Here is a 23,937-nt window from a genome sequence, read left to right as displayed (position 1 = left end):
GTTTTGCTCATAAATGGGGCCTCAGGAGCCCCAGGGCCAGTTCCCGGGCTCTGGGAGAGAAGCCCATCTAAATCCAGCTTGTTGTCCTGGCCAGCCCACAGCCTTTCCTTGGTCCCTCTCTCTGGTGTAGCTCCAATGGGAGACATTCTGCTGTACTCTTTTCTGTCTTGGTTGAGAAATCAGTTGGAGCAGAAATGTCCATATGGAAATATTTTCCTTTCTCAGGCCATGGCTTTGCAAGAGAAGGAACTGATAAGCCAGACTAGGGTATGGGATAACCAGAGAGAGAGAGAGAGAGTGGGAGAGGATGCCAGAAAACTAGATGCAGCCCAACTGCAGATAACTTGTGGGACGCATTGAAGAGCCATCAAAGGCATAGGGAATTTATTTTATATAACCTGCATTTTACAAAGATCACTCTGCAAAGAGGATTTGAGGGGAGCAGATGGAGGCAAGGAACCCAGCCAATCAGTTTCAATGACAAACCAGCCAGGATGTCATATTGTCATGAACAATAGCCATGGGATGAAGCAAAAAAGAAGGTGGGAGACTCAGAATGTGACTAACTGGGACACAGAAAAGTGACAAGAACATATGCTAGGTAATAGTTAATATCACAGCCCTGTTAGAAGGTACTGTTATCGTCATCCTATTGAAGGGGAAACTGAGGATCAAAGAGGTTACATGTCTTGCTAATAATTGGTACAGCCAGGAATTAAATATAGGTCCATATGTATTTGTATGTTAATAAATAGGTAAAATATTAAGATTAAGGAGGGAACACAATTTTGCTCTGGTCAAACTATACTCAGTGTACTGCATTCAGATCCAGATCACTACTTTAAAGAGAAACTTTGATGGGTTAATGGAATGTATATAGAGAAGAGTGATGGGGCAGGCATGGAGCTGAAAACTGTGTTGTGTAAGATGAAAGTTCTGGGGCATACACCTGAAAAACAGCAGAATTGGATGGCATGTGATGCTGTGTTCAATTATTCTGAGTCCTTCTGAAGCCCAGGGAGTGAGCAGAAGGAAAGCTCTGCATGAGTCAGCAGGATCCAGAAAAGACATGTTTTAAACTTAGGTCTTTGTCTTGAAGACAATGGGAAGCCATTGACAGTGTTAAGCAATCAGTAACATGTTTTCATTTTGAAAAGATCATTCTTGGAGATGGATTCAAGAACACCTTTGTCGGCTGGATGCGGTGGCTCAAGCCTGTAATCCCAGCACTTTGGGAGGCCAAGACGGGCGGATCACGAGGTCAGGAGATCGAGACCATCCTGGCTAACACGGTGAAACACCGTCTCTACTAAAAAATACAAAAAACTAGCCGGGCGAGGTGGCAGGCGCCTGTAGTCCCAGCTACTCGGGAGGCTGAGGCAGGAGAATGGCGTAAACCTGGGAGGCGGAGCTTGCAGTGCGCTGAGATCCGACCACTGCACCCCAGCCTGAGCGACAGAGTGAGATTCCGTCTCAAAAAAAAAAAAAAAAACAAAACACCTTTGTCAATAAATTGTATGTTTCCTTCATATGTATTCCAGAACACAGCCTGGTAAGTTTATTACCTAAGATTTTCTATTTTTTGTTATTGAAATAAAATCTTTGTCTATTATATTTTCTAACTGGTTGTTGTTTGAATTTTTGATTTTTTTTGTATATTTATTCCATATTCAGCCTCCTTAATGAACTCTTTTTATTACTTCCAATTCTAGTTAATTCTCTTAAGTTTCTGAAGATAATAAACACACCTTCTGAAAGTAATTACAATCCTCTCTTTCAGTAGTTACAAGTTGTAATTTTTTTCTTGTCTCATTGCATTTACTAGAATTTCTAAAACAGTGATTCTCAACATAGATTAGTTATTCTCAAGCAGGGATAATTTTGCTCCCTAGGGGGCATTCAGTAATGTCTAGAGGTATTTTTGATTATCACAACTGGGGAAAAGAGGGCTCTCGTGGATAAAGGGCATCCTTAATGTCAATAAAAATGCCTTTTGTATTTAACCAGTATCTATGGCTTTGACTGTTAGTGTAAGGCAGAAATTTTGTTGAGTAGAGTCTTTAAGCCCATATTAATTAAGATTTTTAAAATCAGAAGTAGATATGGAGTCTTATCAAATTCTTTTATAATTTTCATCAAGATGATAATATCGCTTTTTACATTTGTCCTATTCTTACATTATAATAGTTGACTTCTTGGCTCCACTGGCATTACTTTAGAAAATCATTGACCATTGTTAAATAAGCATATCTCTGCTGTTTCTCTCCCTGTAACACACTATAAGGAATTGCCCATGTGAAAAGCAGCTTGATTACAAATCAATGCCAGTAATTTGGAGTGTCTGCCCTTGTGGCTTTCAATGGGGCCTCATATATGAAGCCATCATTTGTTTCTTCTGAGTTGTAATGGCTAAATATGGATACCATGAGCCTCTTGTTGCCCTCAGCTGCTCTGAAGAATGACTGCTAACCTCTTTGAGGTCTCTAGATTCTCACTCCCAAAAAGTGATTTTTTTTAATATACTGCAGAAACAGACAATATCAGGGCAAACAATTTCAAACATACCCTCACATTTTGGGGGAAATTCACTCAGGCATGTTTGCCTGACACAGTAACAAACAGAAACTTAATTTTTAATATAGATTTCCTAATATTAAGCTATCTTTCAGTCCTGAAATAATTGGTAGCTCATGGTGAATTATTCTCTTAAGATTGGACTTACTGTCCTAAATTTTTTGTAAATATACAACATTCTTATTACATTCAAAAGTAAGAATGTTCTCAAGTCTCCTGTCTTTATATAATTTTGGTATGAAATTGCAAAAATTTTGCTATCCCTTTTATGTTCTAAAGCAATTTATCATGAGATTTAAATATTTAGATTATAAATTAGAAAAGATGTACCTATAAAACATCTGGCTACTTGTTTATCATTCCTAAAACTCACTCTGTAAAGTTAAATACCTCTTTTCACTTCTAATGTTTTGTAGTAATATTTTGACCATCTTGCTAGTTGTGTAAGAGACTTTATTAACATCCGTGGAACTTCTCTTGGGTTTAATTGTAAATTTTATTGTTTCCCATTTCTTATTCTTATTATTATTATTATTTTCTTTTTGAGATGGAGTCTCACCCTGTTGCCCAGGCTGGAATGCAGTGACACCATCTCGGCTCATTGCAACCTCTGCCTCCCAGGTTCAAGTGATTCTCCTCCCTCAGCCTCCCAAGTAGCTAGGACTATAGGCATGTGCCACCATGCCCTGCTAATTTTTGTTTTGTTTTGTTTTTTGGTAGAGAAGGGGTTTCACCATGTTGGCCAGGCTGGTCTGGAACTTCTGACCTCAGGTGATCCACCCTCCTCAGCCTCCCAAATTGCTGGGATTACAGGCGGAAGCCACCACACCCCGCCTTTTTCTCTCATTTCTAAATTATCACTTTCTGTGTCTGTCCTTGAATATTGCTTTTTACCTATTGTCTACCTTTTTACCTATTGCTTTTTACCTATTGAAAATATACATTTTCTCGTAATTTCTTATGTAAGTTGTTCTTTGATTTTTTAATTCTTTCTCATTTTAACAGTGAAGTCACTTAAGGAAATGTATTTACCTTTGAGTCCAGCTTTAACCATATCCTAAAAGTTTGCTAAATGATGTTCTCACTCTTTTCATCTAACTATCCCATGTCTGTTGGTTTAAGTTGTTTCTAACCCAAAGGTTTTGTTTACCTTTCCATTAATTATTTTTCCTCTAACCTTTTCTTATTGTTTCCTATCTTTATTATATTGTGGTTAAAGAATTTAACATATAACTTTTATTTGGGGAAATTATTGATTTTTTTTCTTTTTAGCTAACATGTAAACAATTTGTATTGATATGTCGAGTTCTTGAAAAGAAGCTTCGTCTCTAGAACATAGTCTCCACTTTGGGGTGTGCATCACAGAGGGGAGCACAGGATTATCCAATCAAGTGTAGGTAAAACATTAAAACTTACATTCAGTATTTATTTTCATTATATCTTTTCTCTATTTTGTATATGTTTCATATGTCTTATATTAGTATTGTAGAAGATTAATATTATTAATATATGCACTATTGGGAGCATATACTTGAAAAGGTTTTAAACAGAGAAGTGCATAGTGAACATGACAGAGAACACCAGTCTAAAAAGCACAGAAGTCAATATTTTAATTCAGTGGTATGTCTACATAATTAACAAACATTTATATTTAAACTGTATGCTCAAAATGTTCTACATATTGGGATTCACATTCAAAAAGTTTGGAAACAATTGCATTATCAACAATAATTTTCTAAAGAGATAGAAAGCCTTTGTTTATCAGAATTCTGAGGAAAGCAGGGAAACTAATGTGGATTCATAGGGAATGCTAGGCTGAAAATAATCTTCCAAAACAATGGGACCAGACTCTACCTCCTATTTAAACATCACAGAAACAAAAAGGAAGTCAAGAGAAGCAGGAGAAGGTGAGGTCAGGAGATTTTACAGAGCATTTGACAGCCCTGAGGTATGGAAGTGGGAGTAAAGTGGAAAAATTTTATCTAAATTTCCAAGGGTCAAGGTATATATTACTGAACTCATAAGTATCCTTATTTATATTTTTGGTCTGTGTTAAATTCCTCTTCTATTATTGTGTTTCATCACTTTTTTCCTGATATGATGTTACATTATTTGGCACATCAAGATTCATGACTATTATTGCTTCCTTATCTCCTTATCAAAATAAAATTACCTTCTTTTTTTTCTTTTTCCTTTTTTTTTTTTTTTTTTTTTTTTTTTGGACAAGATCTCACTCTGTTGCCCAGGCTGTAGTGCAGTGGTGCAATCATGGCTTATTGCTTCCTCAACCTCCAAGGCTCAAGTAATCCTCCCATCTCAGCCACCCAAGTGGCTGGATTACAGGCACATGCCCCACACACAGCTAAATTTTTTTATTTTTTATAGAGATGGATTTTTGCCATGTTGCCCAAGCTGCTCTTGAACTCCTGGGCTCAAGCAATTAGCCTGCCTTGGCCTCTCAAAGTGCTGGGATTACAGGTGTGAGCCACTGTGACTGGCCAAATTGCCTTATTTTAATGTCTTTTACTTTGGAGTGTATCTTGTCCTTGTATGTCATTTTGACTTAGATCTAAATCATATACAAAGTTTGTAGGTGGTTTCTGTTTGCTTGCTTGCTCACTCTCTTGCTTTAATCCAATTTGAAAGTCTTTATATTTTGCATTAAATTTTATTCTATTTAAAGACCCATGTCCACAGAGGAGGTCTACAGAAAAAAAATGAAATAAAAAATAAAAATAAACAAAGACCCAGAGTTCTAGATCTTACTGCATTGTTATTTTATACTGTTCTTTGTGCTTTTTTGCTATTAGTTTTGTTTTTCATCAAGACTATTACTGTTTTTCTAAATTTTGAAAAAGTTTAAAATATAAAAAGCACTAGAAATAATATATAAAAATATTCCCATAAACTCTGTTCTCTTTGATTTTTTTCTTCTCTGGCTGATTGAAGTGTATAAAACCTTCTTATATTCCCATAAATGATTGTCTTTTCCTGGTAAAAACTATACTGTATACCTGTATTTTTCTGTTCATTAATGTAATGAATTAAATCATTTTTGTTGATGACTCTTCTGTAACAGGAGTAAAAAATCATTTTGAAATTTACCCCCAATCCATTCCTAACCCACTTACATGTTTTCATTAATATAATCTAGAATTTTTAGACCCAGATTATTAATATTTAATTTTATGTTTGTTTATATTATGTTCCTCTATTCCAGGAATTGTTTCTCAGATAATTGCATTGCTAGGTAACCTTATTTATTATTATTAAAATAATAGATATGTTTAACTGATTTTAATGTTCACTGTTCTGACTTTTATCTTGATTTATCCTTTTCTGTGTCCCCGACTTTGATTTATTTCATTCATGTGTAATACAGCCTCAAGAATTTTATTTGCTTTGCTTTTTGTATTTTAGGATGGGTTCATAAATGATAGACTTTGCATATATATCTTTCTGTTATCTTCACAATTGAATAACTTGCCTGGGAACTGTATGCTCTTGAGTCATAACCTTTTCCTCTCCGAATTCCGTAGACATTGTCCCATCATCTTGCAGTTTTCAGAATTGTGGCAAAGTCTGAAAGCAATCTGATCTTTGTCCTTTATGAGAAAATTGTTTCCTTCCTTCATGCCTCTAGAGGTCATTCATTTATTAATACAGGTATTCAACAAATATTTGTCAAGTACCTACTGTGTGCAAAGCACTGATCTAGACATAGCAATGAATGGAACAGAGAGAATGAAGAACAGAGAATTAAGGCAGAGAGAAAGAACAGAGAATTAAAGCAGAGAAAAAGATCTGCCTTCAGGGACCTCTCAGGCTAGTGGGGGAGAGAGGCGATAAACAAAATGAATAAGTATGTCATGGACTCTCTATTATAGGGGATTTCTGATGATAACACACACTAGGAAGGAGGTTAAAGCTGAAGAAGGGTATAGGGAGTTGGAAACATGACCATTTAAATAGGGTCCTAAGGGAACACTTTAATAAGTTAACATTCCAATAAAAACCTGAAGGAAGTGAGGAGTGAGCCATGTGGCTCTCTGGTGAAGAGCATTCCAGGCAGAGGGAAGAGCATATGCAGAGACCCTGAACTGAGAGCTTGCCTGATATGTTCAAGGAATAACAGGGAGGCCACTGTGGCTGTAGTAGAAATGAGCAAGAAAGAAAGAAGAAACTGATGAGATGAGATGAGACTTATAATGGAGGGCCAGATCATGGAGAATCTTGTTAACCAGTGTGTATACAGGTCAGCTTTTCCCAAGCTGGGGTTCCAAGGAAAACATACATTGAGCATTGCTACTTTCCAAGAGGGAGCTATGATAAGCAAAGCTTCCCAAATTAAATTGTCTATGGAATCTCATTATAGAAGACCTGTCAGTATGCATTCACCCATGCACTCAACAAATATTTATTGAGCGCCTACTATATGGCAGGCACTGATCTGGGCATGGAGGATACGATGATGAACAAAACAAAGTCCCTGCCCACATGGAATTTTCATCAATGTGTAGATAACAAACAACAAACTCCTACGTATGTGAGATAAATGCTATGAAGGAAAAATGAAGCAGGATAAAATACTTGTAGAACACTCGTTTTGCTAAACATTTATCTCTTTTTTTTTTTTTCATTTTTCCTAATGTATTACTGACCCTTCAAAAAATATTAAAATTTTTCTTAAGCTTGAGAAAGTTCTCTCCTAGTTCACCTTCCGCTGTTACTTCTTTTGTTGTTCTGGTCTCTTTTAAAATTTTGTTTTTTATTTTGAAATTTTGGAGGGAAATATTTTAAAGTATTTCTTATATGCAAAAGAATAAACACACTGGTCTCCTTTTTAGGAACAGCAGTGATCTCTATGCTGGCACTCTATTAAGTGCCATTCTCTGTTCTCTATGTACCTAATCTCTTTGCTTTTGTTTCTCCTATAATCTGCTGGAGTTTTTTAAGTTTATCCAGGATTTATGATTCCAAGTTCAGTGTCTACCTCACTATTATTAGTTCAAATGCACAATTAAAATCTCTAAAAACTCACTTTTTGTGATCACATTAATTTCTTACATTAAGTTTTTAATTAGAAAAATAATAGCTAATATTTATTAAAAGCATACCTCATCCCAGATACTCTGCTAAGAGCTTTACATGCTTTATGTCATTTACTATTCAAACGGCTCCATGAGCAGGCACCACGGTTATCACCACTGAACAGATGATGACATTGAGGCATAGAGGCATACAGATTAAGTGATTATTGACTATTTTCTACCTTGCCAATTCTGCTCTGTGCTGCATCTAACATTAATTTTAATTTTGCTTCTTTATATTTCATCTTTATGAATTTCATTTACCTTATTTTATTTCTAACTCCTCTCAGCTTGCTCCCTTCATGTCATACATTGGCATATCATCATCTTATTTTTATTTCTTGTATCATAAACTACATATTTCCATGAATTTTGCTGAAAAGACAAGTCAGATGTGTTCTAAAATGTTCTTCAGTTTACTATCATCAATCTTTTTCAAAAGTAAGTTCTTTCTCTACGTTGTGAGTAACATGTTCTCTGTTTTGTGAGGCAGATTTTCTCTGAAGCCTCATGTGCTTCTTTTCTTCCTCTATTTACTCATTTCTGATCCAACAAAAGAAAGAAAATAAAGCCAAGTCTGCCTAGACATAGGACTTTTTTGCTAAAAAAAAAAATTAAAATTAAAAATAAGACTTTCTTTGGTTCTTCTTTGCTGGCCATCTGGGTGCTGTTTGAATCCTTAAGCCCAGAACTTATGCCAGAGAGCTGGAGCATGTGACAGCCTCTAATTCTCTCTTCAACTTCCAGTGTTTTTAGTCTCATATTTACTATAATTCCGATGGTTCACAGGGAGTTATAGGCTGTCTCAGAAACCAGCCAACTGATCATGTTACTACGAGAAGGTCACATACTCCTGAATAATCTGTGTGAACAGTAAATTCAAACTCCAACCTCTGAATGCCCATGTCTGTCTCAAGATTAGCTCCTTCCCAAAGCCAGATCCACATCCCAACATGGCCATTACCTATCGTATGCACTTCCACCCAAGTGGCATTAGAGTGCTCGTCACTGAACTGCTAGAAGAGCACTGCTAGGGTGGAATGAGGGAATCTAGAACCCTGGCCTCCTCAGAACATAATTCCTACAGAGTAGGGGTGAGGAAGGCTTCCTTCTCTCTGAAGGACTCATTTAGAGATATAGATACAGGTTGGGGATGGGTAGACTGAGAGTGCCTTTAGCCTTTTCCCCGTTTGGCCCCACCCTCTGCCTCAATACTTCATCTGTTTTGGTTGAAGGAAATTAGATGCATATCACAGATTAATATTCCAGGATCCTGGTGCTATTAAATATGTCAGTATTTGTGTGTTTCCATAAACATTTCAGTGGAAAGGTAGGAAAGACAAAACAAAGGTGACCAACTTAAAAAGAAACAGGGAGGCAAGCTTACAATAGGAGATGGGCAGCTCTCTGCCTCAGTCTTCCCAGACCTCTGACCTTGCTGTATTAATCCATTCTCATGCTACTAACAAAGACATACCCAAGAGTGGGTAATTTATAAAGAAAAGAGATTTCATTGACTCACAATTCGGCAGGGCTTGGGAGGCCTCAGGAAACTTACAATCATGGCAGAAGGGGAAGCAAACACATCTTCACATGGCAGCAGGAGAGAGAAGAATAAGAGCCAAGCAAAGGGGGAAGCCCCTAATAAAACCATCAGATCTCATGAGAACCTACTCACTATCACAAGAATAGCATGGAGGAAACCACTCCCATGATTCAATTACTTCCCACCAGGTCCCTCCCACAACACATGGGAATTATGGAAACTACAATTCAAGATGAGATTTGGGTGGGAACACAGCCAAACCATATCATTTGCCTTACCCCTAAGTTAATCCTGAGCAGAGCAGGGACTCTCTTATCTCCATCACAGATGTGTGCTGGGCCAGGCACAGTGGCTCACACCTGTAATTTCAGCACTTTGAGAGGTCAAGGTGGACAGATCACCCGAGTCTAGGAGTTTGAGACCAACCTGGGTAACACAGTGAAACCCCATCTCTACAAAAAATACGAAAACTAGCTGGGCATGGTGGCATGCTCCCATAGTCCCACCTACTTGGAAGACTGAGGTAAGAGGATCACCTGAGCTTGGGGAGGTCAAGGCTGCAGTGAGCCATGATCGTAACCACTACATTTGCACCTCGGCAAGAGTGAGACCCCATCTCCAAAAAAATAAAAAAGATGGATGCTGAAAGTGTGGACTCTGGAAGCAGGCTGCCTGGGTACAAATCTAAGGTCCACACTGAGCAAGTTACTAAATCTTTCTGTGCCTCAGTCTCCCCATCTGTAAAATGATCTCTCTCATAGTTATTGTGAGGTGTAAGTGATATAATATTTGAGAAGTACTAATGACGGCACATGGCACGTAAAAATGCTATTGGTTGATTAAATGGTTGATTTATTTAAAGTGGTCAGCACTGGTACCTATGAGGCTCTCCTAGGCATGCACAGTCTGTCCTCATGTGCTACTTCCTTGATTTCCTTTACTAGGATAGAAGCTCTGCTTAGGGAGACCTGTTTTTCTTGTCCCTAACCCCCGGCCAGGTTCTGTCCTTGAGGTTTGGGCTAACTCCTTGTCCCCAGGATCCAAAGGATCCTTGATGAGTGAGCTTTAATGAAAATTAAACCAAGTACCAAAGGCTTCCTGTGTGCCAGGCCTTCAGTACTTTGCCTGTATAAATCATTTAATTCTTACAACAGCTCAGTGACATCAGTGCTATTATTATCCCCATTGTACAGATGAAGCAAGAGTCCTAAAGTTTCAGGGCTATTAAACAGAGATGGGATTCAACATGAAAAACCTGAAGGACATAACCACCTCTCTGTCTGCCAAGGACAGAGACTTTGGGAGTTCTGAGACAGGCCTCTCTTTTGTGAAGAAATTCCTAAGCAACTTAAAGGGCCCCAAACCCAGCACAGATCTGGTGGTCTGTAAATATTTACTGGAAATTTATAGAGTAAAACATTTTGCCCTAGATCAATGATTCTTAACAGGGTGCGATTCTGCCCCTGAGCAGACAATCGGCAATGTCTAGAGACATTTTTGGTTGTCACAACCGGTGGGGAAATGTTACTGGCATCTAGTGGGTAGACACCAGGGATGCTGCTAAGCATTCCACAACACAGGACAGACCCCCATGACAAACGGTAATCCAAGTGTCAGCAGTGCCAAGAATAAGAAACACAGGCTCTGAAATCAACCGGCATGTTCATCTTTTCCTTGTATCTCTGACAAGACAAAAGAAACTAGATACTCCCACTGGGCGTGGTGGCTCACGCCTGTAATCCCAGCACTTTGGGAGGCTGACACAGGCAGATCATGAGGTCAAGAGATCGAGTCCATCCTAGCCAACATGGTGAAATCCCGTCTCTACTAAAAATACAAAAATTAGCCGGGGGTGGTGGCATATGCCCCAGGAGGCTGAGGCAGGAGAATTGCTTGAACCCAGGAGGCAGAGGTTGCAGTGAGCCAAGATCACGCCGCCGCACTCCAGCCTGGACGACAGAGCCAGACTCTGTCTCAAAAAAAAAAAAAAAAAAAAAAAAAGAAAGAAAGAAAGATATTCACAATAGCAAAGACTTGGAATCAACCCAAATGTCCATCAGTGACAGACTGGATTAAGAAAATGTGGCACATATACACCATGGAATACTATGCAGCCATCAAAAAGGATGAGTTTGTGTCCTTTGTAGGGACATGGATGCAGCTGGAAACCATCATTCTTAGCAAACTATCGCAAGAACAGAAAACCAAACACTGCATGTTCTCACTCATAGGTGGGAACTGAACAATGAGATCACTTGGACTCAGGAAGGGGAACATCACACACCGGGGCCTATCATGTTGAGGGGGGAGGGGGGAGGGATTGCATTGGGAGTTATACCTGATGTAAATGACGAGTTGATGGGTGCAGCACACCAACATGGCACAAGTATACATATGTAACAAACCTGCACGTTATGCACATGTACCCTACAACTTAAAGTATAATAATAATAAATAAATAAATAAATAAATAAATAAATAAATAAATAAAAGAAAGAAAGAAAGAAAAAGAAAAAAGAAACTAGATACCCCAAAATGCCATAAACCCCAAGAAGGGTTCTGTGCCTTGTAATTTACCTCTGTAAATAGGGCTGTCTCTGTACCTCTCATCCCCCAATTCAATCATCTCCTTATTCCTTATTTTGGGGGCAATCTCAGAACTGCCCTTGAAGACAAAAAAAATTGTGAATTTCAGGAGGAGGGTGGAAATCTCGTCCTTTGGGAAAATTGAGTTGCTGAACAAAAAACTCAGCAGGCAAGCCCCTCATAGCTCACAGAGGATAAAGCATAGAATATTTTAAATTTCAGCCAGAGAGAACTGACTCTCTGCTCCTTCCATTCAAGAGCTTTTATTTTGCATTTAAATGACAAGGGAGAGGTTGGGGAGAAGGCGGCAGCTCCAGCCTCTGTGAGAAGGGAAGTTGTCGCCCCTCTGAAGTGGCTGCGTTAATGTCATGTCATTACACCGTATTGCTGCACAGGTTAATATAATTGGGTGACGATGTGTGAGCAATGATCCGTGCCGTGTTACAGCTCTGAAACAAATGACATTTAACCAGCCAGTCTGTAAGGCTCCTTGTTATCTACATGGTGAGCAATTGAAACGGAGAAGCAGACCTCTCGATGAGCAACTGATGAATTAGTTGTTGGGTTTCCTCGACAGCCTGGATTTATAAGAGCACAATTCTAACATAATTTATTAGATCTATAAACGGACAGATCCAATGTTTTTACTGAGATTACATCTTGTCACCCTCAGATATTGTGTCGCTGACAGCCCTGTTATAATTTAATTTTATTATTCTGATAAGGTGTTGTTTCTGGGGATTTATTTATTTTTTCCCCCTAAAAAGACATTTTCATTTTTAGCTGGAAAGGAATCAGAAACTTTTATGCTAGCAGATCTCCAGTAGCCACCCAGACAGCTTTTCCATACTGACTGTGAGCTTCTAAAGAGCAGGGCTGAAGTTTTAGCATGAATTAGTGCATGGCCCTTGGCCTGGGGAATGGCAGGAAGACATAAGGGAGTATCTGTCGGGTGGCATTGGGGCTTGTTTGAGGATCTTCCTCTTGTTGAAACATCAGCCAGTGATTGATATCCTTCCATAGAGTTTCTCACCTTCGCAGCCTGTCCGCCCCTCTCCACACCTGCCTTTCAGGCCAGGTAGGGCACAGAAGAGTCTACCCTGGCTCTAGCCATCACTCACCTGAGCATGAAGCTGACATGTAGCTTCCTGGACAACAGTGTCCCACAAAGCTATTCTAAGCCAGCTCCTCCTGACCATGTAAAAAAAGGGGTGTGTGTCCACTCTCAAAGCCCCTCTAGCCAAAGGGTTACAGGTGTGAGTGACCAACACCTACCAGTAAAGGACAGTGGCCATCCCAAGAACTGCAAGGGAGAGGCAATGCTGGATGTCCAGTCCAAAGAACATAGACGGTGAGAAAACACCCGACTTAGAGGCAATCAGATTGGGGTTGATGTCCCTCCAGGTAGCTGTGACTTCAGGCATTCTACTTCTCCTTCATGAGCCATTGCCCATCTGAAACATAGCAGTGATGACACCTGCCTCATAGTCCTGGTGAGAAAAAAATGAGATAATGAACATAGAGTAGTGCTTTATTAGATAAAGTACTGTGCAAAGGAAGGATACCTTTATTAGCATTAGCATCTCTAAGCTCTAGAGATACATTTTTTCATCTAACAGGGATATTTTTATTGTTGTTTTTTATTTTATAATAATGATAAACTTCATATAGCTTTAAATTTTACCAGGTGCTTGCATATGATATAAGATAACAAGCTCATTTTCATCTCCTAATAATTTGGTGAAGGTAGGTGACTTCACTGTCTCCTATTTTATGGATAAAGAAACTAAGGCTCATGGAGGTGACCCAGAGTTAGTCCACTGGTTACAGGATTCTAACTCACAATAGAACAACCCCACATCCATGACTTTGTACTTCCAATAAAATCAGGGCTTTCTCTACTCTGGATTCAAATGAAGCAGAGCATGGCTCTGGGGACAATCAGAATGAAAGTTTGTCACCAGCTCCCCGTTCTCGAGAGTTCAGCCACAGCTTGCTCGTAGGAGAAATGATTTGGGTCAATTCACCAAAGCCTGGGGTACAGGTGCTCTAGGGTTTCAGCTCCATTGGCTTTCAGAGCCAGCTTCCGTCCCCAAGGCCATAGGCAATTCTTGGAGTCATTCATAAAGCCCTCCATGTCTCATGGGGAGAAAAGAAATTAATATCAGAAGTGGCAGCATCTGAGCGGTAGCTTCATAACAGGCTTGAACCTCGACCTCTCGGCTACAACTGGGAACGGCTCAGTCAAGCATGTCATTGACTCCCACAGTCCTGGAACCCGAGATGTGCATGTGGGCTTGTAGGTCACCCAGTCCAGCCCCGTTATTTTACAGATGAGGAGGTTGTATTCCAGAGAGGGGAGAGGGTTCACCCAAGGTCACACAGTGGGTCAGGGGCAAAATCAGGGTTGGAACCAGGTCTCGTGGTTCAGGGCTCTTTCCAACATTGGGCTCCCCATCAGGCATACTCTATCATTGGAAGCTTTTATGAGACCCAGTAAAACAGAGGCTCCATCAAAACACCAAATACGCAAAGTGCAGCCCTGCACAGATCTGTTAAGCCATCACTGCAGCAGCCAGGAGCTCTACCCGGGAGGGAGGCCCACACCCCATCACCATTCACCCCCTTGGCCTTGAACCTTTTGCCTCTATCCACTGTGGATTTCAACCCTCCCTTCCTCTCCCAGTTGCAGCCTGATCTTACTCTTAAGGCTTAACGCTAAAATGTGCTGATTTTTCTAGATCTCTTTCTCTGTTCTTATTGAAGTTTTCCTTCCAGAAAATTCTGCCTCAGGCCAAGCTGGTAAATGTTCTCCAGCCTCATCCGATCCTCAAGACCCTTTCCTAGGAGCGGTGTGGGAGAAAAACCAAAGTTTCCAAAATACAATGTCAGCTGAAGTATCGCATCTTCAGGGAAGCCTTCCCTGACCCCAACCACCTCCACTCAAAACTGGATCCGTTTCTCGCATCCTTTGCAAGTAGCTCTTAGAGTTTGTAAGGAGACTTGGGTGTGATTTCTAGATCAGCACGTGTCTCCCCCACTAGAGGGAGCTCTGAGGGGCCAGGGTGCAGCTGCTTTTGTTTGCTACTGTGTGGCCAGTGCTTGTAGGGTGCCTGCCAGGAGGTGGGTGCTCCATAAATATCTACTCAAGGAGGGGGGATGCAGATGAAGCTCGTCTTCACCCACCCCCAAAAGGGTGAGCTTTTCCTGGAAAACGGGGAATTCTGGGGGCCCTTGGAGGGTCCAAAGAGGATGCACCTTTAAGTAAAGGGATGAGTCCATCTTTAAGGGGAGAGTTTGGGCTGAGACACTGAACAAAGTGAGAGCACCCTGTCCCCACTGCTCCCTTAGCGCTGAGGATGTTTTATGCTGCCCACAGCTGAAAAAGTGCCCCTTGTGGTGGTGGAGGGGGGTAGGTTTACTCAGGATTGAGGTGGCTACAGCAAGACGTCCCCTCCTCCGTGCTTCCCAAGGTTGCTTCGGCTTCCAGGGGCACCTGCCTAGAACCTGGCAGCCCATCAAGGCAGAGGAGGTACAAGGCAGGAGATGTAGGGCAGCCCAGTTCCTGTGGGTCAGCCGGGAACAAGCCCAGCCACCATAAGGAACAGGAAGAGAAGCCCCTGGATGCCCCTCAAGAGACCCCTCTGGAGCCTGTCTTTGGGTCTAGAGGGAGTAGCCATGAGCCTTGGGACCCAGCACAGGGACTGTATCTAGGTGCCAGGGGTAGCAGATCAGCAGAAACTGCCAGGAGTAACCAAAGTTGCATCTGCAGTCACTGCTCTTCGGAAACAGCTGACCAGGGTCCCTGAGGACACAGTTCTCACTTTCTGGGCAACAGAGGACGGGATGGCCCATGCCTCCAGGACCTAGCAATATCCAGCAATAAGGGCTCCTGGGCAAATTTTGCTGGTGACACAGGCACAATGTCTTTGAGGATGATGCTACAAGGCCTGCCCTCTAGGACGGCACAGTACAAAAGAAATAGAAAGCAAGCTCTGTGTGTCATTTCACATTTTCTGGTGGCCACATTTTCTTAAAGTAAAAATTGGTGAAAATAATGTTAATAATAAATTTTATTTAGCCCAATATATCCAAAATATTATTATTTCAACATGTAATCAATATAAAAATATTATTGAGATACTTTATTTCTTTTTTTTTTCAAAATGCAGAGAGTATTTTAAATACACTGACAATATAAGTCAATTCTGAATAGCTTGTGGATAGTGGCTAGTGAATTGGACAGCATGGCTCTGGAAGGTCAAGTCAGCCTTCACCTTGACAGTCTCATCTGGTAAATGGGCATATCTCAAGGTTGTCAGGTGTCTGAAGGCTCCAAATGTGACATGCAGAGCTACAAGGACAGGTGCAGAAGCAAGGGGTTTCATAAGCCAGAGAGTGCTCACTGGGCCACACGATTCCCTCTCAACAAAACCAGGCTTACACCGCATTCTAGTGAAACTTTGGTTGGAGAGACCCTGTGGCACTGGTTTTATGGCTGCCCTGCAGAAATGCTCTGCTTTGAGCCTGGGAAATGGAGCTGTTTGAAACAGATCCAGGTTTTCAGCTGCCTGGTCCCTGCGCCCCATCTGCCAAGCACCAGGAATGAGGCAGATGCTAGAAACACATCTGTCAACCTGCCCTGATGGTTTCTGGCACTTCCCCCAGCCTCTCTGAGCCTGTGCCCCCACCCTGGAAGAAGCTGGCACTCTCTGGGTTTTCAGTTCCTAGTACCCACCGGAGGGCAAACTGGGGCATCCCTGGATGTGGCTGCCCCCAAAAATGGGTCCCCCATTCTCAGGGACTGATAGCTCTGTCTGCTTTGCTGCCTCCCACCCCTCTAACACAGCCCCTCTCTGAGACAGGAAGTAGGGTGTAAACCCAACAGTCCCCACAGACACAATGAGCAGCTCTGGGAAGGTCTGCATGGGCTGCAGTGAAGCAAATCCCAGCATGGAGCAGGCCAGTGCCTGCACGGCAAGTGACAAAACCTGCTCCCGCTCTGCCTCTCCCCCCGATAATATGAGTTGTTTTGAGGATGAGATGAGAGTATGTAAACAAAGTTCCTGACAATCAGTACTCAACAACCTCTGAGTAGAACAAGACCGAGAGCTAACAGGGAAAAGAGAGGATGCCTTAACCATAGTGATGGCAGGGCTAGACTCCAGGTCAGAGTCTGTTGTCCCTCGTCTGGGCCATTACAGGTCACCACCACCTGGGGTTCCTGAATGACTTCAACATTATGTAGTTTAAGAGGGAAAAGTCAGTCCATCTGGTTGTGCATGTATTTTATATGCCTAAAAAAGTCATGGGTTAAAAAAAGTTTAGAGTGTCTGACTCTCCTCTGTCATGCTGGCTCCCAGGTCAGAGCCTGGATCAATGTAGGTGTTCAGTAGATACGGTTGATCAGACAAGAGGAAGACAGGAGTGCAAAAAGCAGGGAGGGAAGAGAGAACTCAAGAAATTTGGTGAGGGGTGTAAGGGGTGAGCAACAAAGACACAGCAGAAGGAAGAGGTGGAAGAGGTGATCCAGGGTCGGAGCCTCCCGCTGTCCCGGCCCTGCGTCTTCAAATCCAGCTCAGCCCACCTCTCCCAAAGGCATCCCAGTGGCTGGGTGCAGAGGGCTGGGCACCCTGGCTTGAGCTGGAAAGCCTTTTGCCAACTCCATTTTTCCTCTTAAACCATCAAAGAGTCTAAACGTCAGCTAAATGAGGACCCCATATGTGGAAATATTCATTCTCACATTGATGTTTTCCTTATAAAAGCACGTTGTTTTATGTGTGGGTGGAGGAACTCATTGTAAACTGTTAAATATGATGTAAATGCTAATTTCTCTGCATTGCCCTGTAAAGGAACTCCCTGGGAAGTGCGTCTAGTGGAAGACCATAAAAGAAAATGGTAAAAATAAATTAGGGAGAAACGCGGGTGGTAGCATACGGTGTCTGTTTTGCCAACACGCAGCCGTGTGTCTCCCCTCCAAGCTCTGGCCCTAACAGGAGAGGATTTGCATAACTGCAGTGACAGATGCCACCGCTTCCCAGCAGCCACCCGGCCTTGACAACTTTTGGGAAACATTCTGCCAGGGTTTGCTTCCAATAAAAACAATTTTTAAAATCACCAAGCGTTTCTCCCTTTTGCAATTTTTAACAAAATTATGGTTTCTAGAGGTTTGCATTTCAATCCTGAAAAGAAGAGGCACAACTGATAGGATGAAGCTCTGCCTTTAAAACCAACCTAGGTTTCAGGTTGCTCACCCAAGCTTGCAGTAATAACCTTTTCTAAAAACCTCCGATGCACTTTGGCCACATTCAAAAGAGAGAACATGGCAGGTGTCTGGTGAACACAGGCCTCTTTCTCCATCAGTAGCCTGGCCAGTCTTGGCACTCTGTTAACCAAACCCAGCTCTGGATTTTAACCACAACCCAAATTTTGTCACACACAAAAGAATTAGAATTCAGGGTCACACAGCTATTTGTGGAATGAATATTAGTATATTCTTTGCAAATGCATGATGTATGAACTGCATATATTTCTCTGATAAATTGTTTTTAAATATTTCCTCCTTTTTATTAATCGAAGAGGAGCCTCGTGTATCACTGCCATTTTTTCCTGTTTTTCACATAAATTATTTTCTTGCAATGTTCGTTTGTATTATTATTGCCGATATTAAGGCAAAGACTTTTTTTGCCTTGTAAACAAGATTTTGCTTACAGCTAAATGAAAGAAGTGAAGTTAATCACATTGAAATAATAGGTTTAAAAAGGTAATTCAGTGGTGTGGGAATGAAGTTTAATCTTCAGCAATAGAAGCCGTGCTGAGAGAAATGGCAGAAAAGCTTGTTCTGTAATTAAATGGTATTTATCACAGGCAGGTCAGCTCTGCTGGGTGAGAGGCTCCAGGACTTCACAGAGAAGAGGAAGGCAACTAGGGCAGACAAAAAGGGTCCAGAGTAGAGCCTGCAGATTCCAAGAGTGGGCTGGGAGGAAGAGCTGGGTGCAGTGACATCTCCTGGGGTCCGGCTGTCCAACCTTGCACATGTGTACCTCAGCCCACAGCAATGAGTCTGGCAAAAATGTCAAGTGCATCCTCCACATCCCTCCAGAAGGGACCCAATGTACAGCCTCCCTAGTCAGCATTAAACCGCATGAGGTTAGAATTTACACAGACCTGGGACTAAATCATACAGCCGGTAGCCCCACTTTCTTCATCTGTAAAATGGAGATAATAATGCACCAATCTCCTGGAGTTGTTATGACAACTTGCAACACAAGATGTAATGTGCCATGTACCATGCCTGGCACTGCAGCAATAATCAATGCTAATTATAGCCCACTAATGAGGATTCAGACCTCAGGCAAAGCTAGTGCAGGTTGAGAATCTCTAGCCCAAAGAGGAAAAAACTGAGCTTCTCAAACAGATGTTTCTCAGGCAGCCTTCTGCAAATGTGGCCAAACTTGTCAGCAAAGCGTCAAACCTGGTGTAAACTGAGGGCATCAGCCTGCAGCTGAGAAGGCTGAGGGCTGATTTCAATATGGTTCTCGAACAGCCCTCTGCAAACATGTTCAACCCTAATAATAAAACGAGTCAGTGAGTTGAGCCCTATCCCAGATTTCTCTTTCCAGAACTCTGATTTCCTCCGGGAGCTAGATGATATGAACCCCAGATGGTTTGGCTGGGCTCAGACCATGCTGTTCATCCATCTGAGTTCAAGCCCTGGATCTGCACTTGGAAGGGTTTGGTTTTAGATAAGTGAGCATCTGAAGACGAGAGAAAGTGACAGTACTGTGTGGAGAGGAGGATGGAGTTAGATAATTCAGGGACAGTCTTTCATGCTGCCAAGGCCAAGCCCTTTCCTCCCATGCTACAGCTCTTTGCTAGCTGCTGGCTCTTTCTTAGAGGCTTTTGGCCCTTTCACTCACCATTTAGAGGCTTTTGGCCATTTCACTCGCTCATTGATGAGATACTCAGGCCACTGTGCTTCAGGAAGACCAAAAGACCCCATGTGGGGATGTCTCACTTCGGGGAGGACCCTCTTGTCTTTAACTCTGGCCTGTCTATCAGGGCATTTGCTGGCAGGAAATTTAAGCATCCCTGATCCCCCTTCAATGAACCCCATTTCAGTAGGCCTTGTTTGGCATTCACAGGTCCCTGGGGCTCATGTGCTGTTGAAAGATGCCTTAAAATCAACCTAGTCCTCAATTGGCCCATGTGCAAAAACATACCAGGGCATTCTTCCACATCAGGGCAGCTGAGCCTGGCACCACTCCAGCTTTCATCTCTAAGAAGCTTGAATTTGGGTCCTTTATTAGCTCTCCCATCTTTATTAGTGTTCCGGAGCAGAGTGTCTGCAGCTAAAGTTATTGAATTTTCACTAAAACCTCAATACATGCACGACCCTTTTGTACTTTCATGTTCAAAAAGGTACAGATTTCCAACTACCATCTCCTGCCTCTATCCGTATCTTTCCTCATTACAGGCTGCGGTCCAAAACCAATACGAATTAAATAAATACCCCACTGAGAGCTGCACTTTGGAGAATTGTCTCCTTGCTGTACAGATGTGGGCTATCTCCAAACAGCACCAACATCTTGTATTTTATCTTATATTTGAAAAAAAAAAAGAAATTAAAATCCAAATAGTATCCAGGAAGGAAACGTTTGCATGGGTGAATGTTTCATTTCATTCTTCTCCCAGCGTGCCCTCCTCTTTCATCCCATAATGGCTCTTCTCGGCTAATCTGTCTTGAAAACCCGCAGGTAGCGATGTTTATTGATACAAGGCTGACATGCAACTCAGTTTACAGAGACTATTGAAAGTGCATAAATAGTATATTTCACTTGATGTCTACTTATTAATGCAATTCCACTCTGAACATTTCTACAGAAAGAGGTTTTGCCAGATGGGAGATAAGTCTTATGTTATGGATATCCATGCAAGAAAACATTTGGTTTCCGTTCTAAATGTCTGATACAGGCTGTCCCCATGATTGCATTTTTCAGGGCAAGTCACCAAATTCAACATCAATTACTTTGTCTTTTAGCAGTTTAAGGGAAAAAAGTTTGGGTTTTTTGTTGTTGTTAAAAAAAAAAATCACTGAAATCTCATAGAAACATTTCAGCCCACCATTTCATATGAACACAACCAATTACTTGTGTAATTTTACAAGAGTAGCTTTAACCATGGTTCACACAGAATCATCTTGTGCCCTGAAACCACAAATTCGACTTCCCAGCAGCTGGTAAGTTTAAATCCCTAACATAATACCCACAGACATTTGTTCCCTTAGATCCACCCGGGATCTGATATTGCCAGACAGATAAGCAGAGTGGAGGAATTCACTTTAGGCATATTGTGGAGAAATATGGCAGGCGGGTCCACGCACTCTGCAAGGCCTTTATGGTCCATCTGTGGAACTGGAATTGGAAATCAATGGCTAAGTCCAGACTGGGGCACTGAATTCTTCCACGTAATCATTTTTTCCTTCCTCCAGTCCCTGGCCCCTCCTCTGTTGAAGACTTAACATCGCCTTGCTCATTTAGAGCATAATTGAGACTCCACTTTTATTTCATCATCCTTCCCCTTTCATTGATCATTGCTAATTTTCTGGCTCAGTGCCATCTGGGGAATGGGTTTCCTAACCCCAGCAGAGGTGCAATTGGAGTCATGGAAATAAAAATGAGTTTGTGCTTTGTCTCATGAACCAAGTCAGCTGATGTGAGGCGCTGACCAGGTGACTCAGGGATACCTTCTACCCGCCACCCTTCTACCTCTGTGCCAGCCCACAATATCTCCCCTGCCCCCTGGAGCCTGCCTGGCATCTCAGAGCATGTGACCTCAGCATCTTCTGCCATGTAGATAAAAACACCAGCACAATAAGGAAATGATTCCTCCCCCACAGGTGCAAAAAAGAGTGGGTGGCCAAGTGCAGCTGTACCTCCAGGTAGCCAGATGTGAGAATAGTACATCTGTCTGCAGTTTCTCTGTTCAAACTGAATCACTGATTCTTCACTCATGCCTGAGAACATGTGCCAAGGAGAGATTTAGAACCACAGAGTCCCCACCACCCCTCCTCCAGGCATATCGGGATGGGGGCAGGGAAAATTTATAAGGTGTGTATGTCAGAGCTTTGAACTTAGGCAAGTGTAAACCCAGAAAGAAGAAGGTAGCCTACCAGAAAGGAGCAGAAGGGAACAGTACCCAACACACTATCCCAACATAATGTCATACCATCCCTAGAGGGGAAAAGAATCATAACTGTGAGAAATGTGATAGAACTGTCAAAATTATACAAAATCAGCTTCATAGATTGTGAGCCACAAGTCACACTTCTGTTTGTTCTATAACAGGGTAAAAATTGCAACATTTCCATCAAGATATGAAACAGAGACAATAATAGCACAGAAAAAGACCTACCAATGGGATATTCAAGTTATCTGTACACTGTTACCCATTTCTTTCATCTGACACCTAGGAAGCCTGCTACCAAAGTTTGAAAATCCAAATCTTGCAAAGTATTTGAAGATTTGGAAGCTGTAGTATGCTGGAGTCAGTTCGTATCAGCTCCCAAGAGCTAACTGTTATGTTTTCAGGAAATTTGCAAGCTGGTTAACATCATGTTGGTAACTCACAAAACTGGCCATTATAAGAGTATTTACACCAAAGAAATAGGCAAATGCTATCAGGACTTTTCTTTTTTCAGAGAGCTGGTTGTTAACCATTTTCTAACATCATTGATTAGAAGGCTCTCCTGAGATTGGTCAGCATGATAATTAGATTTAGATTTAGCTCCATCAAGTTCTCTTTCAATGCTTTCAAATTGCTTAAGCCCAAGGTTTTCTAACTGCCAATAGCAAGTACCTTGCATTCCCAGAAGTGCCCAAGGATAAATGGGGAAAGGGAACAAGGTGAAGAATGAGCCTTATACACACTCCTGATTTAATAGCCCATCTTGGCTTTGAGCTGTTAGAGTAGGTCTCACTACAGGTTCCCTTTTGTCAAAGTGCTCTGCTGCTCTAAAAGCTTAGTTTAACTGAGATTGCTTCTGTCTGTTTAACTGAGCTATCTGTCCATTTGAGTCTTCAGAGAGGGGAGATTTATGCAAGGCCACACAGTGAGGGCAAGGCTGTGGGAGAAGGATCCTGCATCCTGGACCCAACTTCCCCTGGACTTGTTATATGACCTTAGACAAGCCCACTTTTCCTTTTCTCTGGTGTACAGGTGGACTTGGTGATCTCTCCGGACACTGTTGGCTGTGAAATTCTGACATTCAACTCTGAGTTCTTGGTCTAAATAGACTCTTGAGGGAGTGTGGATAATTTAAGAAACTGAAAGACGAGAGACAGAACAATGCCATCTGATTTTTCAAGAGAAAACATGGAACCATCATCTTGACCCAGACTCCTGAAGTCCCAAGATCTGCTTACTTTCTAGATGATTCACAAGCCCTTGGGAAAGGAACATCAGGAATCTACTTGGGTTCTGTAGGAACAACCCAGCCAGCCATGAGTTGGGGCATCTGAGTCATACAGACCTAGATCCAAGTCCCAGCTCCTCCACCTATATGCTAAGTGGCAATGGGAAATTTACTTAACCTTTCTATCTTTTGATTCCTCCTCTGTAAAATGGATCATAATAATACCACTATCTAAGACTTTTATTACGAATTAAATGAGATAAGCCATGGAAAGTACTTAGCATCACATTAGCCCAGACTAAACACTCAATAAAGAGCAGCTATTAACATCATTATTTCCTCAGGTGATGGGGCTAAATTGAGAGGCCAGGGAAATGAAACAGACTTGGAATTTGCACTCTCAGTTTTGATCTGCATTGAATCCATGTGTGGGACTGAGGTAGGCCTGGGCTTCTAAGACTGATCGCTGAGTGGACTGCACTCATAGGGAAATTTTGGGAGTATATTAGCCAGGAGGCGATTTTGCACAAGTCAGTTTGGGTTGGAATCAGTTAAGTTTCTTTTTATTTGGAGTGAAAAGAGCAAAAACATACACTTGAGAAGCCACGATGGACTATTCACATCCCAGGCCTGGGCCAGGAACTCATGCCCAGGTCCTCTAGGGAGAGGCTTCAGGAAGAGACTAGTGAGGCTGAGCTCTCAACAGACTTGCTGAGACCCAGTGCATC

The 23,937-nt window shown here is 41.8% G+C and overlaps 2 protein-coding genes and 1 long non-coding RNA gene across 3 annotated transcripts in view; 2 read left to right on the top strand and 1 right to left on the bottom strand.

Annotated features, from left to right (window-relative positions):
- The window catches only part of TOP1 (DNA topoisomerase I), a 713,073-nt gene that overhangs the window by 316,379 nt on the left and 372,757 nt on the right, over window positions 1–23,937 (top strand). The gene's annotated exons all lie outside the window — the stretch shown is intronic.
- The window catches only part of LOC126963909 (uncharacterized), a 233,488-nt gene that overhangs the window by 17,317 nt on the left and 192,234 nt on the right, over window positions 1–23,937 (bottom strand). Inside the window, exon 3 of the long non-coding RNA XR_007729256.1 lies at window positions 13,072–13,286. This is a non-coding gene — a long non-coding RNA (uncharacterized LOC126963909). The remainder of the gene's footprint in view (window positions 1–13,071; window positions 13,287–23,937) is intronic.
- The window catches only part of PLCG1 (phospholipase C gamma 1), a 431,655-nt gene continuing 422,669 nt past the window's right edge, over window positions 14,952–23,937 (top strand). Inside the window, exon 1 of the mRNA XM_050806628.1 lies at window positions 14,952–14,955. The gene's annotated coding sequence lies outside the window, so the exon portion shown is untranslated. The remainder of the gene's footprint in view (window positions 14,956–23,937) is intronic.

The sequence above is a fragment of the Macaca thibetana genome, chromosome 10, assembly GCF_024542745.1.
Source record: "Macaca thibetana thibetana isolate TM-01 chromosome 10, ASM2454274v1, whole genome shotgun sequence".
In the NCBI taxonomy this organism is placed as follows: domain Eukaryota; kingdom Metazoa; phylum Chordata; class Mammalia; order Primates; family Cercopithecidae; genus Macaca; species Macaca thibetana.
This window is presented reverse-complemented; position numbering and strand designations above follow the sequence as displayed.